This window comes from Hemiscyllium ocellatum, chromosome 5, assembly GCF_020745735.1.
Source record: "Hemiscyllium ocellatum isolate sHemOce1 chromosome 5, sHemOce1.pat.X.cur, whole genome shotgun sequence".
NCBI lineage: Eukaryota > Metazoa > Chordata > Chondrichthyes > Orectolobiformes > Hemiscylliidae > Hemiscyllium > Hemiscyllium ocellatum.
In genome coordinates this window covers 80,372,165-80,389,413 of record NC_083405.1, presented here as the reverse complement: position 1 = coordinate 80,389,413, position 17,249 = coordinate 80,372,165, and positions in this window count along the sequence as shown.

The window sequence follows — 17,249 nt, the reverse complement described above, 5'->3', positions numbered from 1 at the left end:
CCGTGCCGCCCTAATTGGAAGCTAGTGTGCTTCCAATTAAACCTGTTGGACTATAACCTGGTGTTGTGTGATTTTTAACCAGGAACAGATAGGTTTTTACAACAATATTGTAGATCTATGGTCCCCATTCTTGATATGAGCAATTATTTAATTGAATTTAAATTCTCCAGTCATGATGGCATTTTAACTTGTATTTCTGGATTGCCACTCTGCGTCTCTGGGTCAGTAGTTTACAAACATGACCACTCTTCAATAAATCCATGACTATTGCTCCTTGTCTGGATTCCTTCACCAGACAACATTGTTCTTTTTGATTTGGGGTGAATTTGTACTTGCAGAGTTACCTTGGACTTTGCTCAAAAACTGAATCCATGTAAGACTGTATTAACTCAATTTTTAGATTAGAATCAGTCTAAACATTATGGCACAGACAACAGAACACAGGGGGCTAGCACCTTCAACATCTTATCTGGGCTGACACCAATTGTTACAGTTAACCTGAGAATGTAACTTTTAAAAAAGTTTTGTGATTTATATATGAAAGAAATGAAACTATCATGACCATTCTAACAGATGAGAGACTTAACAAACAATCAAGGTATTTTTCAATGTATAATTTCAGTTACATCACACAGTAAACCTTGGCTATAAATTCTGTGTCTTACAATTGTGTCCTCCACAACCACCTGATGAAGGAGCAGCATTCCGAAAGCTAGTGCTTCCAATTAATCCTGTTGGACTATAACCTGGGACAGGCTAAGCAAAGACATGCCAGAGAATTCCTAGAGGCCTGGCACTCCAACCACAACGCCATAAACAAACACATAGATATAGATACCATCTATCAACCCCTCAGAAAACCAACAGGAAATGACATCACCACAAACCCCAGGAACCCCATCCAGGACAAACAGATAAATAGAAAGCAGGAGACAACAGCTTTGCTTCACTTGGAGGTCACCACTGATGATGTTACCTAGTCAGGTAATGAAACATCTGGATATCAAACCTACAGCTCAGCGAGCAAACCTACACCCTAAACCTCAAACTGAGCTACAAACCTTCACAAACCTTGCATCAAAGAAGGTTAATATGTCTCATTCTTGGGAAGAAAGTTTGGACAAGTTGTGATCATCTCCATTGAAGTTTGGATGAATAAGAGGTGATCTGCTGTGACACAAAACACCCTGGGGGAACTTGATTGAGTGAATACCAAAGGATTACTCTTACACTTGTGGAGAAATTAGAATTATTGAAGACAGTTTAAAAATAAGACAAAGATGAAATTGTCTTCCCAGAAAGTAGTGAAGGCTGGGTCATCTATCAAATATAGTCAAAGCTAAGTAGGTTAGATATTTTAGATAAGTAAGTCAAGGGTCATGGGGGTAAGCTAGAAAGGTGAAGTTGAGAATGCAATTAGATTATCCAAAGGATTGAATAGTCTACTTTGGCTCCTAAGTCCTATGTTCCAAGTTCATTAACATCTTTAAATGTCCATAAGTATTTCACAGGACCATTGTATATTTGACATTAAGTCACAAAGAAGTGTTAGGACAGGAAACCAAAAACTTAATCAAAGAGTTACTTTTTAAAGTGTGTCCGAAAAGAGGAAAATGAGCCAGATAGACAGAGAGCCTCAGGGAAGAGATTTCAAACATTGGACTTTGATTGTAGAAGGCACGACTATGTGACCTGGGGGTCCTGCTCTTTATAGTCTAGACAGTGGCAGTAGAGGTCATTCACCCAGACTAAGCAGGCCTGGAAAATAATAGCTGACAGCGAATCATACCGTACAGAAGAGGTCTTTTGGTCCATTGAGTTCTGCACTGACAAAAACTGCTTTAAATCTACACTAATACTTGGTCCATAGCCTGAATGTCATGACATTTCATGTTCAATAGCGGCACAGCGTAATTTAGAAAAAAAACTAAGGCAGAGTGTGTTCAGCTCATGTTGTGTCTCAAGAGATTAAGGTGAGGCTGAATGGTCTCTACTGTAATGCTAGATCTATTCATAGATCAGTTGACAGTATGGATTGTCAAATGGAAATGTGATGTTGTTACCATTACAGGGATGTGACTAAGAGAGGAGCAGGACAGGTAACTGAAAATTCCAAGATATGAAATCTTCAGGCAAGAAATTGGAGGGTACAAAAGTGAAAGTGATGTTGCCTTATTAGTTAGAGAGTCAGTTACTACAGTAAGGAGGGATGATATCCTGGGAGGGGTGTTAAATGAGGCTTTGTGAGTGGAACCTAAGAATAAAATGGGGGAAGTCACACTGTCAAGAGTGTCTTCTAGACTTCCAAACAGTCAGTGATCATTGTGGAGCAATACTGGTCTCCCTGTTGTAGGAAAGATATTATTAAGCTGAAGAGAGTTCAGAAGAAATGATGCCGGGAATGAAGGGTTTGAGTTAGAAGGAGAGATGAGATAGACTGGGACTTTTCCCATTGGTGTATAGGAGGTTGGGAGATTACCTTATAGAAGTTAATAAAATAATGAGGGGTATATTATGGTAAATGGCAGGTGTCTTTTCCTTAGGGTGGGGGATTTCAAGACTCGGCATATTTTTAAGGTGAGAGGAGAAAGATTTTAAAAAGTCACGAGAGACAATTTTTTTACACAGAGAGGTTCATATGTAGAATGAGTGGGGAGGATTGTTAGAGGATACAGCAGGATATAAATCCATTGGAGGCACAGGCATAAAAATGGCAGATGGAATTTAATCCGGACAAATGTGAAGTGATGCATTTTGGAAGATCAAGTACAGGTGGAAATTATACAACGAATGGCAGAACCCTTAGGAGTACTGATATGCAGAGGGATCTGGGTGTATAGGTCAAGATCACTGAAGATGGCAGCATTGGTAGAAAAGGTAGTGAAAATGGCCTATAGCATGCTTGCCTTCATTGGAAGAGGCATTGGGTATAAGGGTAGTCAAGTTATGCTGCAGTTTTACAGAACTTTAGTTAGGCCACACTTGGAATATTTCATACAGTTCTGGACACCACACTACCAGAAGATGTGGATGCTTTGGAGAGGGTACAGAAAAGGTTTACCAGGATGTTGCCTTGTATGGGGGATTTTTACTATGAGGAAAGAGTGGATAGAATATGTTCCTGTGCTGTATTGCTCTTTGTTCTTGTTCTTTTGTGGATGTAGATACAGTTACAATATTTAAAAGATATTTCAATAAGTAGGTGAATAAGAAATGTTTAGTGAGATATGAGCCAAGGCAGGCAAGTGGAACTAGTTTAGTTTGGGGCTGTTGTCGGCACAGACTGGTTGGACTGGATGACTCTATCACTATATGAATCTATATGCAGTCAATTCACTAAGGCGTATAAAACTATTAATAAGGTAATTATATTAGGGGATTTCAACAGATCCAATATTAATAAGGATAATTATAATATAGAGAGTTTAGAATGAGCAGATTTCTTGAAAGGTACACAGGACAGCTTTTGATATCAACATGTAGCTGGTCCTACAAGAGACCAGTGCTGGACCCAGTTCTGGGGAATGAAGTTGGACAGATTTTGGAGGTGGCAGTGAGAAAGGTTTTAGTAGTAATTATGACAACACTCAACATTTTACATTTGGTGTGAAAAACAAGAAAGATGCGTGGCAAAAAAGGGTTTTGAATGTGAGTAAGGCAGATTTTATTAAAATAAGGCAGAATCTGGCCAAAATAGTCTGGGAACATGTACTTGACTGTAAGATCAAAGCAGAATAATGGGAAACATTCAAAAAGGTACTGGGTTGGGAGGCGGCAGTGGTGGTTAGTGCAGGCTCAACATGCTCTGCTTAGGATAAAATGTAGGAGCAATAAGTTCAGGGAACCCTGGATGTCTAGGAATATTCAGAACTGGATAAAAAGGAAAAGAGAGACCTAGAACAGGAACAAAAGGAGCAAAACAATGGAGGCCCTAGACGAATGTAGAAAATACAGGTGTTAACTCAAAAAAGCAGTTAGGAGAGCAGCGAAAAGGCATGACAAAATGTTGGCAGACAATATTGGGGAGAATCTTAAGATATTCTACAGGTACATCAACAGGAAAAGGAGAACCAGGGAATGAGTAGGCCTATTAGGGACCAAGGGACAAACCGTGTGTGGAGCTGGAGGGCTTTGGTAGCATGCTCATTGAGTTATTCACATTTGTCTTTACTAAGTTGAAGGAGAATGCAAGTACATAATTTTAGAAGATGGACTATGAAGTTGCTGCGCAGACTGATATAAGATTCGATGAGCTATTGGAGATTTTGACAACTTTAAAAGTGGTCCTGGTGAGTTGTTTCCCAGGCTGCTGTGGGAGACAAGGGAGAAAGGCACCCTGACCCAAATTTTCAAATCACCTCTGTCACAGGGGAGTTGTCAGAAGACTGGAATTTTACTTTACCAGAAGGATGGTTGAGATAGACCACGGAGCTATAGATCAGTGATTGAACATCAGTGGAAACTATTGGAGAAAATAGTGCAGGAGAAAATAGTGCAGGAGAAACTTAAAATCCATATAGAGAGGCAAGATTTGACCATGGCTTTGTCAGAGGGAGGTTATGTCTAACAAATCTGGCAGATTTATTGGGCAGCTGACCAAGCATGTAGCTGGGGTTAGGACAATGAAGATTGAACAGAAACCTCAGGTGCATAAGATTATGAAGGGCATGAACAGAGTGGATAGAGAGTAGCTTCTCACCTTATTCAAAGGGTCAATACAAAGGGACAATTTTAAAATGAAAAGCAGGTGGCTTAGAGGAAATTGAGAAAAAACATTTTCACTCAAAGAGGGGTAAGGGTCTGCAGTGCACTACCTTGGAGGGTAGTTGAGGGAAACCTCACAACCTTTATGAAAAGTGCTTGCATGAGCACTTGAAGTGTCACAACATTCAAGGCTATGGGCCTAGAGCAGGAAGGTGGGTTTAGTGTAAGTAGTGGTGTATTTTTGGCAGTGTGGACTTTATGGGCTGAAGGACCTAATTTATGCCATATGACACTATAATTCTAAGTGCTTATCCAAGTACTTTTTAAAGGTTGTGACATTTCCTGCCTCAGTCCATTTCAAATTCCCTCCACCCTCTGGGTGAAAAAAAATGTTTTCTTCAAATGTCCTCTCAGCCTTCTGTCTTCAGCTTAAAATTATGCCCCTTTGTTATTGACCCTTCAACTAAGGGAAACAGCTGCCTTTCATTCTAACCAGACCCATCATAATGTTATACACCTCAATCAGGTCCCCTCTCAACCATCTCTGCTCTGAAGAAAACAACCCAAGCTTATCCAGCCTTCCTCATAGCTGAAGTACTCTCTCCTAGGCAATCTCTTCTGCACCCTCTCCAGTGCAATCACATTCTTCCTATATTTGAGGGGCCAGAACTGCACACAGTACTCCAGCGGTGGCCCAGCCAAACTTTGAGCATAGATATCCTCAACATCAAGCAGCTTACATGATAATAAACAGAGATACCCTGCAGTACTCAGAGTATTTGCAGAGCCCCTCTGCTTTTGCAGCTATGGAAGCTGAAACATTAGCCACGTCTGGCTGCACCATGGTTTGCTCTTTCAGTGATTGCACGCAGGTGACCACCACTTCCCAACTTGGTCAGGGCCACTCTGACTTATTTCTCATTGCATACAAATGTTTTTAAGCATGCCTCTAAAATAGATACTTTCTGTATTGGAGCAAGCGATGCATGGTGGTAATGGTGGTGGTGAGTTTGATGAGAGGAAAAAGCACATAATAAGATGGGATGGTGGCTTACCAAAACATCACCTCCTTCTCATCTATACCAGAATTAAGTTCTGGACAAGACGTTTCATCTTCCTGATGCCAATTAATGTGAGATTTGAGTTATGACTGACACAGATTTGTTGGCAGATGATATTAAATTCACTGGTCTTGACCACAGATATGAGATCATTAGAATTCCTTCATGGCTTCAAGGTTCTCAAGTCATAATGTCTACTGGCATCAGTGGCTATCTGCTCCCATTGCTTTCACACAGCTTTCCAGGAAGGCTTCCTGTTGCCCCCATCACCCTCTCCCTCCCCTGGCTAGGGGTAGGAGGCCTTGTTTGGTTGGTTCACCTCGAAGTTTCAGGGTCAGTGAACCTTGCAGTACATTTTACATCCTATTGTGACAAATTTGTTTTGTTACAGACCAGATGCTATTCCTCTACCACTGACAGCAGCCACAAGTTATCTCCCCTTGAAAAGGGCTTTACATTATGTTAGCCCTGTGAAACCTCAGACCCTCTGTTCAGACCTGCAACCACTTGGACAACTGGCCACTCAGCACTGTGTTTACTACTAAGTTGCAAGTTACAATCATTTGTAGCTCAGAAGTACATCACTGTCCCCACTCCTGTTTCTTTTGGGGCTATCAGATATTATCTCATTAGGGTCATGCTTAAGAAGCAATGTTTAAGAACCTTTGTACGTGTGTGGAGTTTTACTCAGTAAAACCATGTAGCCCTTCTGCAAAGTGCACTAGGAAGATTTGAACAGCTTATCTTGCCAATTACACTGTAACTGTGAGGATCTTGCATGTAGTGATAGAGAGGTCACTGAGAAATAGTTGAAAGATCAGTTATATATTTTGTCACCTTCCCCAACCTCATAGCTAGTTCCCATTTGGTATTTTGGCAAATTTTGTAATGTGAAAAGTGCTTCAAAAATGCAATTTGTTGGAAATTGAAAGTAAATCTTTTAACTGTTCAGTGCAGTTTACACTTTAGCCTTTTCTGTAAAACAACATAAAGTACTCCAGCTGTTTAGTTTGCGGTGCTATAGTGACACAGGAATATAGTTAAAAAAAGAAATTTGTGGTTTTCTGAATATTTGTGGTGTCAGTATGAAGTGGGATTAAAAATTTGGAAAGAAGACATAATGGTATCAAAGGGAAAAACTACAGAAAATGAAAAGATGGCAGTTAAGTGGTGGCTGTAGGTAAACATGGAGAATGTATGTGTATCTGCAGCATAGACAGAGTTCACTTTAAATTTAAATCTGGTAAATGGTTACCAATGAATGAAATTAATAATTAAGCACGAGTTTTCTAAAGTGACTATATTTTCCAGCAACCATATATCATACCCTGTGAGTAAAAATTATTATTTCATACATAAATGCTGGATCAAAGTGAGAATGCTTTTTCCCTTTTTACCTATGGTTCCTCGATGTTTTGGGACAACAATAGTGCAACATGCCACTGGTCGAACAATTCAATTATAATAAAATACTTGTGATGTAATTCAGATCACCCAAATCATTCACAATGTTTTCTATATAGTGAAAACTTAAGATCAGGGTAAAGTTACCATAATTCTACTGGACCATAGGCCTGCTCTCTCATTACAGAGAGATAACTAGTCGTGGTTTAAGAAGGGCTGAAGAAGGGCTCATGCCTGAAACATTGATTCTCCTGCTGCTTGGATGCTGCCTGACCTGCTGCGCTTTTCCAGCAACACATTTTCAGCTCAGTAGTGGTGGTTTAACCCAGGGTCATCACACCTCAGGCAAGGGGAGAGATTGAGATGAAGAGTCCTTCATGGTAACCTCTGCCAGTGCAGAAATTGAATCTTTGTTGTTGACTAAAGAGATGGTTGCTGCATTAGTTTTAATTTTCCAAAATGCTCAAATTTGAGAAGGCCAAATTTGATTGGAAAATAGTGAATGTAACGACTTTATTCACAAATGTGGAGAGTGAGAAAAAGCAGGAAACTACACATCAGTAAACTTTACAGTAACTTAGAGATAATTAGATTAGATTACTCACAGTGTGGAAACAGGCCCTTCGGCCCAACAAGTCCACACCAACCCGCCAAAGCGCAACCCGCCCACATTTACTTAACACTACAGGCAATTTAGCATGGCCAATTCACCTGACCTGCTCATCTTTGGATTGTGGGACGATACCCATGCAGACAGAGGGAGAATGTACAAACTCCACACAGTCAGTCGCCTGAGGCGGGAATTGAACCCAGGTCTCTGGTGCTGTGAGGCAGCAGTGCTAACCACTGTGCCACCCAATGTTAGAACCTATGATTATAGCAGGGCACTTAGAGAAGTTTAAGATAATCTGGTAGAGTCAACCTAGGATTTAGTGAAAGGGAAACTATGTTTTACCAAAATCCCTTTGTAATCTTAGAAGCCTTTCTTCACTATCTATAATAACACCAATAAATTATAAAACATCATTCTGAACTTCTTTGAGAAAGTAATGTGTGCTGGGGATTAAAAGAAACTAGTAGATGAACTTAGATTTTAGAAGGCTTTAAAGAAATGTCACATCAAAGAATATCATGGAAAATAAAAGCTCGTGTTGTGGGGGTAGCACATTGTAATGGATAGAAGATCAGCTAGAAGGGGCGGCACGGTGGCTCAGTGGATAGCACTGCTGCCTCACAGCACCAGGGTCCCAGGTTTGATTCCAGCCTCGGGTGACTGTCTGTGTGGCGGTTGCACGTTCTCCTCATGTCTGCGTGGGTCTCCTCCGGGTGCTCCAGTTTCCTTCCACAGTCCACAGATATGCAAGCAAGGTGAATTGGCCATGCTAAATTGTCCATAGTGCTAGATGTTTTAGTCAGAGGGAAATGGGTCTGGGTGGGTTACTCTTTGGAGGGTCGGTGTGGACTGGTTGGGCCAAAGGGTCTGTTTCCACACTGTAGGGAATCTATCTTTAAAACAAAAGTATAAGTTGATTTTTTTTTGGTTGAAAAGACATAATGTGTGGTTATTCTTAAGGATTAGTTTTGGAGTCGTAATGTTTTATAATTTGTTGGTGTCATTATAGATAGTGAAGAAAGGCTTCTAAGATTACAAAGGGATTTTGATCAAATGGGTCAATGGGCTGAAAAACGTTCAATCTGGATAAATGCAAGATATTGCATTTTGGTACAACCATCAAAGGTAGGGCTTATACAATTAATGGTAGGGCCTTGGATTATGTTGTAGAACAGTAGGACCTAGGGGTGTCAATACATAATTCTATTGAAGGTTGTGTCACATATTGACAAGGTGGTTAAACAGGTATTTGATAAGTTTGCCTTCATTGCTGAGCCTTTTGAGTATAGGAGTTGGGACATTATGTTGTGGTTGTACAGGACATTGGTGAGGCCTCTTCTAGATTACCGTGATCCATTCTGGTCACCCAGTTATAGGAAGGATATTATCAAGCTGGAGAGAGTTCAGAAGAGAATTACCAGGATGTTACCTGGTATGGAAAGTTTGGATTATAAAGAAAGGCTGGAACTTTTTTCACTGGAGCATAGGAGATTGAGAAGCAATCTGATAGACGTTTATAAATTAATGAACGGTATAGATAGAGTTAATGGTAACTGTCTTTTCCCTAGGATGTGAGATTTTAAGACCAAGGGGCACATTTTAACGGTGAGAGGAAAGAGATTTAAAAAAGACATAAGGGGCAATGTTTTTACACAGAGGGTGGTTTGCAAGTGGAATGAATTTCCAGAGAAAGTGGTGGATGCAGATACATTTACAATGTTTAAGAGTCATTTGGGTAAATACAGGAATAGGAGATGTTTGGAGAGATATGGGCCAGGAGTAGGCAGGTAGGATTAGTTTAGTTTGGCATGGACTGGTTGGGCTAAAGGGTCTGATTCCATGCTGTATGACTCTATGATTCTATGACTTTTTCCTATAACTCCATGTTTGAATTAGTTCTTTCTGGTTTCAACCCCTGACCTAACACTGCAATATCCCCTGTTAAAATCACAAATTATACCCTTTGTTTCTTTAATATAGTACACTAGTTTTCATTATCATTCTTGACCCCCCCCCTTCAGGTTATGACATGGTGGACCAGATCCTCCCTCATAGCATGGCTGACTTTTTGGGTTGCCCTAATTTGATCCACTCTTGTAATGTCAGAGAATATCTACTAATGGTGGAGAATACCAGAGATCGAGAGAAGGGCATAACAGGCAGAGATTGATAGTGCCTGTGCCCATTGGTAATCAGGTTTATTTGGGGGTTGCTTACCTCAGTTAGCTGGATGGCTGGCTCATACTGCAGATTAATGCCAAAAGCATGAATTCAATTCCTGCGCTGGCTGGGGTTACCATGAAAGTCCCACTTTCTCAACCTTACCCTTTACCTGAGGCAAGATGACCCTTAGGTTAAGCTTAACGCCAGTTGTTTCTCTCTAATGAGAGAGTAGTTCTATGACAATTCATGACATTCTAGTCAGAATGTATGAGTGACGATACTTTAAGGGGGATGTGTTCTGTGCTGTTGCTCTTACAGAGAGGTATTGCCACAGTGGTGCTGAAATATCTGCTCCAGACAGGCAGTTGGTAAAAGTCTGAAGTTAACCCTTGGTGTTTTTTTAAAAAATTAAGCAAAAGAAGCATGAATGGTCAGGCTCACACAACCAAGGAGCTTTGTGTTTTGCTTTCAGTTTGATTTTCATTTAGCTGAAGATTTCTGCCAGCTACTGAGCTAAAAACTTGAGTTCTCTGCTGGAGTGACATCTTAGATAGCGAGGCTTTCTCTTACGAGTTAAAAAGGAGCTTCTTCTGAACTGGAGAGAGATGGAGCATAGCTGTTTTGCTGACTTGTATTTTTGCTGACTTGTATAGGATGCTGCCTATATTGGAATAGTTGATGATTAGAGTTTACATAGACAATATCTTCTGAAGTATTTCAATAGAATTAAAGTTATGCCATTTTTACTTTTTGTATTTTAACTCTGTCGTAAGAATAACTGTGTTTGGATTAAAGTCTAATGGTGGACCAGTCAAATCACATCTAGAACACAGCACCTTACACTTGCTGTTAAATAAATATAAAAGTTAGGATCTAGACTATCTTCTTGCAAAACCTTGGGTCGGATGGGGGTTCTGATCTCGTCCATAACATTTGAGACTGAGCAACTTTACTTTGTTGCTAAATAATATGCAATATTCTAACTGTTCAAAAACTTTCATTTTGAAAATTGTTCAAGTTATTTTATCTGCTCATCTCTGCCTATTTAGTCCCACTGTTCATTTAGGAAACGGAAACTACATTATAAAAACTGTTAGGAGTGAAAGGGGAGTGAACCAGGATTTCATATCCACTCTATCCATTCTCCCTTTCCCAGATCCTTCAGATTTTGATCTGAAAGGAATTTTTTTTTATTGTTCAGATATTTTTATACACCACAATCAAAAGCAACACAGCAAAGTTGATACTGGATGAAGAATGTGGAACTATGCAAGAGGTAAAGGGGAGGAAGAGTAATCAGGGCAAGGCTTCAATCAGTCAGGGCCATATGCTGCAGCTGACCTTGGGAAGTACGTTCTGGGTATTTGGCATTCAATGAGTCTCAAAGTGGTGACGGAGTTCTCCAGAGCGTTGCCCCTGCTATAAGAAACTACTGTCTGGGATTGATGTGCGGATATTGTGGGGCAGAGGGAATGGTCACTGTGATGGGAGCAGTTGGATGTGGTAGGGAGTATCAGATTGTTTGAGGCTTCAAGGGTGAGGGTTAGCAGGAGCTGTGGGCTTGGATGGTAAAGAAATCCAGGGGTAAAATGAGAATTGCAATGGTTACACAGAGGGACTCAGCACTCGAAATGTGCTGTGGAGAGAGCATATGCCTAGACTGAAGGCTTTGCAAGGTCAACAGGGCCATGTTTTTGATTGTTGGTTCCAGACTATAGGTCAGTGACAAGTGTTCTTATCAGCTTATTTCTTTTTCCTTCAAAGTTTGGAGCAGATGGATAAACTGAGTGGCTTGCTGAGTTACTTCAGCAGGCATTTCAGAATTGAGCACATTGTTTGGTCTGGAGTCATGTGGAAGCCAGACCTGAAGATAGCAAATTTCCTTCCTTCAAGAGCATTAATGAGCCAGCTTGGTTTTTTATGACAATCAACCATTGTTACATGGCTGCCATTACGTTAGCTTTTAATTCCAGACATTTTGGATCCAACTTTCACCAATTCCCATGGTGGGATTCAAAAGCACATTGTCAGAGCTAGTGTCTCTTTGTTATCAGTCCAATGACGTTACCACTGCACCACTGACTAAAAATGTCATAACAAGGCACTTAGATACATTAAAGATAATAAGGCAGAGTCTACATAGTTTTGTGAAAGTGAATTTATGTTTCACAAATTTGTTGGATTTCTTTGAAGAAGTAATGCAGTCTGGACAAATAAGATGCCACATCAAAGAGTTTTGGAGAAAATAAATATTCATGGTGAAGAAGATAATATATTAATATTGACAGGTGGTTGGTTATTTGCTGGGAAACAGAGTCGCAAATCAAAAGTGTCATTTTTTGTTTGTCAAGAGGTATCAAGTGGTGTGTGTGCAATGGGCGTTATTACTGAAGTCTCAATTTTTACAATTCACATAAATAATTTAGATGAAGCAACGAAAGATATGGTTACTAAATCTAACAATGACAAAAAGATAGGTAGAGAGCGAGTTGTGAATAGGGCTAAGGGAGGCTACAAAAGGATCCAGACTGGTGAATTGAGTGGGCAAAAGTCCAACAAATGAAGTAGAATTTGAGAAAATTTATAATTGTTCATCTTGGCAAGAAAAATAAAAAGGAAACATATTATCTAAACAGCAAGTGTTTGCTGAGTTCTGAGCTGCAGAAAAATCTGTATGTCGAAGTGGATTTATTGCAAAATATTAGTGTACAGATACTGCAGGCAATCAGGAAAGCAAATAGAATATTACCATTTCTTAGTAGGGGAATTGAATACAAAAAAAAACTTGTTTTGCTTGTTACAAGTCCTGATGGGAAGATTGTACCGCAAATCAAATTCCACTATTCCATATGCCATCGCAAATGCAAAATATAATCAAGTTAATCTCCAGGATGTTTAATGTCTGATGTGGCCACTGTCTAAACTAAAAGAAACTCACATTATGTTTCATCAATGGACTGGAAAATGAAAACTTACTTATTATAACAAACTTATCCTCTATTGTGGCAAAATGGACCACTAATTACTAACATTTAAACTTAAATTATATACCTTTTATGTCTGAATGCATACACATTCATTCATAAATCAGATAGACACGTCAGATGAGACAAGCAATTATTCTGGTGTATCATGGATAGAAAATACAAGCAAAAATGTCTGTGGATCAACAGTTCAAACAACATGGAAAATGAGATGCATTTCTCAAAGTTCTTCAGTTCTTTGACCATCATATCACATTGTTGCCAGCCATAGCAATCCTCTATTCAGTAGACAGTATGTTTATTTTTTGATATTTTTAATTGTGGGCTGAAATGGGAAAAGGACAGTTTTAAAAAACAAGGATTGTGCACTTTTTAAAAGCAAATGACATGACACTCTCAGGTAGCTGAACAGCTTGTGAATGTGAACGTGAACGTGAACATGAAGGTGAACGTGAATGTTTGGTCGAAAGCAGTCTGAACTCTGGAAAGGAAAGATTAAAAAAAAGCCTGAAAAAAGGGCAGTTTATTTCCCTCATCAGTTGCTGTAAGCCATGGCTTTCAACCTCAAGTGAACCAGTCTCTGTGTGTCTCATTCAAGGAAGTAAATGTACCTAGAGCAGGAAGATTAAGGAGCAGGAAGCCCTGACATACCAAAAGGATCATCTCAGCAAACCCTGTGGAGAGGGCCTATTAAACTAACTTCCCAGTTTCTTCCTCCATCCACAACACTCTTTGTTTTATGTATGTCTATATGCTTGTATTGGGGGAATTTTAAAATGAGGTTAGAGTTTCCAACCACTTATAAAAGTTTATGTTGATGGTTCATTATTGTTTACCTGAAGCTGGAATCTGTTTATTGGTAAGAAATAGTAATTCTTGTTAAGTAGAGATTCCTGGTTCATGTTTTCTCACAATCTATGTCTAAAGTAAAAGTAAGTTGGGGAACTTTGGGAACTTTTATAATACCTTTAACTTTTGTAACAACTCTAGGAATAACAAATGTTTATTTCCGATGCACTACCCAGTGAGGTAGAACAATAACCAATCAGACCTAGGTCTTGGCTTGAGTTAGATGTTTTTCTCTTTCCAGACTCTTTGAGTGTTTTTTCTCACTCAGAGATGAAGAGAGATGGATCTGGCTTGCTTGCAGTCTTTCAGTGGCCTGGGTGCCCAACTGTTTGTTCTCCTCTCAGTCTGTGACAAACTCATACTTCAAACCAATTTTAAAAAGCTGGTGCTGGGCACTTACTATTTTTGACCTAACATCGCCTGTTTGCCAGTTAGTCTTACAAAAGCATCAAATTCAGTCTCACCAAAAGTTGCATACCCGTGTATAACCAATGTTTGATCACCACCCACACCATCATTTTTGCTTTGAGCTCCTTTTCAACTTATCACTTCAACTAATGTATATAGTCCTTACATATGGCATGGTTTCTCTGTAGAAGAAAGGATACAAATACATTGAATACAATTCAGAAAAGGTTTACTAGATTAAAACTGGGAATGGGTGGATTTTTTTTGAGGAAAGGCTAAAAAGGCTAGGCATGTATCCACTGGACATCAGAAGTGTAAGAGGTAACTTGTTCAAAACATATAATATCTTGAGGGGACATGACTGGATGTATGCAGAAAGGTGTTTCCTCTTGTGACAGTATCTATAACTGCAGGTCTTTATTGAAGAATACAGAGTTGCCCATTTAAAACAGAGATGAGAAGTCTTTTCTCATTAACCAGTTGTGAGTATCTGAATTTCCTCAAAAGGTACTGAAGGCAGAGTCCGTGAATATTTTTAAAGCAACAACAGTGTCAGAAGTAAGGAATTAAGTCTTGCTCCATTCTCACTACTCCACAGGCTATAATAAAACAAAATACTTTTTCCAAGTTAACCAATTAGATATTTTATGCCCATAAAATGGGGGCAGCATGGTGTCTCAGTGGTTAGCACTGCTGTCTCATAGCACCAGGGACCTGGGTTTGATTCCAGGCCTGGGCGACTGTCTGTGTGGAGTTTGCACATTATCTGTATGGGTTTCCTCCTAGTGTTCTGGTTTCCTCCCACAATCTAAAGATGTATAGGTTAGGTGAATTGGGCATGCTAAATTGCCCGTAGTGTTAGGTGCATTAGTCAGGTGTAAATATAGGGTAGGGGAATGGGTCTGGGTGGGTTACCCTCTGGAGGGTCAGTGTGGACTTGTAGGGCCAAATGGCCTGTTTCCATACTGTAGAGAACCTAATCTAATCTATAAGGATTTGAATAAAACAATCTATCAACTGGGTTTCTGAATGAACACAATTATTCCAAACACAACTTATTCAATAATGAAGCAATCATTGATTAACATACATGGACATAATTTAGAAGTAGAAATGTTTTTCCCTATAACTGAAAACACACACACAAATTTTCCTTGCAAAGATTTCTGAAAAACAAGAAACCAATGAGTTATTCCTAAAGGCAAAAAACTAAAGTGTAAAATACTCCAGATTATGATGCACTGATGTTCTGGCACATGTGGTCAAGTCACTGATCATGCATGGTTGTTTCTAAAGCCTTGCAAACACAACTTGCTCAGGAAGTACAATCTTGAAGTGTTCTTTCAATTATTCTTTCAAAAGAGCAAACTAGTTTCTTTCCAAATTGCATTTTGTATGTTTTCTGTTCAGAAATGGGAGAGATCAGCTTGGTAGCATGTTCATTCCAAACTTTCATTCAACTAACTTTGTCTTAGCAGCCTTCCTTTCACTGGAGCCAGGTAAACGAAAAACCTCTTCAAGTCAATTATTGTTCTAAAAACAGGACCAGCAAGCAGTAATCATGAGTCATATGATTGTTAAGCATCCCTGTTTAAAAAATCTCCAATTCTACAGTGAACTTACAATGATTCTTTTTTAAAAAAACACTCCAGTTGCGTCCACAAAATTTGAAATAAATTCCTTTTCCCACATTCCTTTAAAACTTAAGTCTTCCAAACAATATAATGTGTCTTTGCAACAGTATATGAACTCTTCATGACCAAGGGGATAAAAGATTACTGGGATATAGCCAGAATGTGGAGTAATCAGATCCGTGGATGATGTGATCTATATGGACTTCAGTAAGGCGTTCGACAAGGTTCCCCATGGGAGATTGATTAGCAAGATTAGATCTCACGGAATACACGGAAAACTAGCAATTTGGATACAGAACTGGCTCAAAGGTAGAAGACAGAGGGTGGTGGTGGAGGGTTGGTTTTCAGACTGGAGGCCTGTGACCAGTGGAGTGCCAGAAGGATCGATGTTGGGCCTTCTACTTTTTGTCATTTACATAAATGATTTGGATGCGAGGATAAGAGGTACAGTTAGTAAGTTTGCAGATGACACCAAAATTGGAGGTGTAATGGACAGTGAAGAAGGTTACCTTGGATTACAACAGGATCTTGACCAGATGGGCCAATGGGCTGAGAAGTGGCAGATGGAGTTTAATTCAGATAAATGTGAGGTGCTGCATTTTGGGAAAGCAAATCTTAGCAGGACTTATACACTTAATGGTAAGGTCCTAGGGAGTGTTGCTGAACAAAGAGACCTTGGAGAGCAGGTTCATAGCTCCATTAAAGTGGAGTCGCAGTTAGATAGGATAGTGAAGAAGGCGTTTGGTATGCTTTCCTTTATTGGTCAGAGTATTGAGTACAGGAGTGGGGAGGTCATGTTCTGGCTGTACAGGACATTGGTTAGGCTACTGTTGGAATATTGCATGCGATTCTGGTCTCCTTCCTATCGGAAAGATGTTGTGAAACTTGAAAGGGTTCAGAAAAGATTTACAAGGATGTTGCCAGGGATGGAGGATTTGAGCTATAGGGAGAGGCTGAACAGGCTGGGGCTGTTTTTCCTGGAGCGTCGGAGACTGAGGGGTGACCTTATAGATGTTTACAAAATTATGAGGGGCATGGATAGGGTAAATAGACAAAAGTCTTTTCCCTGGGATTGGGGAGTCCAGAACTAGAGAGCATAGGTTTATGGTGAGAGATGAAAGATATAAAAGAGACCTAAGGGGCAACTTCTTCACACAGAGGGTGGTACGTGCATGGAATGAACTGCCATAAAAGGCATTTGGATGGGTATATGAATAAGAAGGGTTTGGAGGGATATGGGCTAGGTGCTGGCAGGTGGGACTAGATTGGGTTGGGATATCTGGTCGGCATGGACGGGTTGGATCAAAGGGTCTGTTCCATGCTGTACATCTCTATGACTCTATGACTCAGTGTCGCTGGGACAAAATCCTGGAATTCCCTTCCTAAGGGCAATTGTGGATCAATCCACAGCATGTGGACTGCTGCAGTT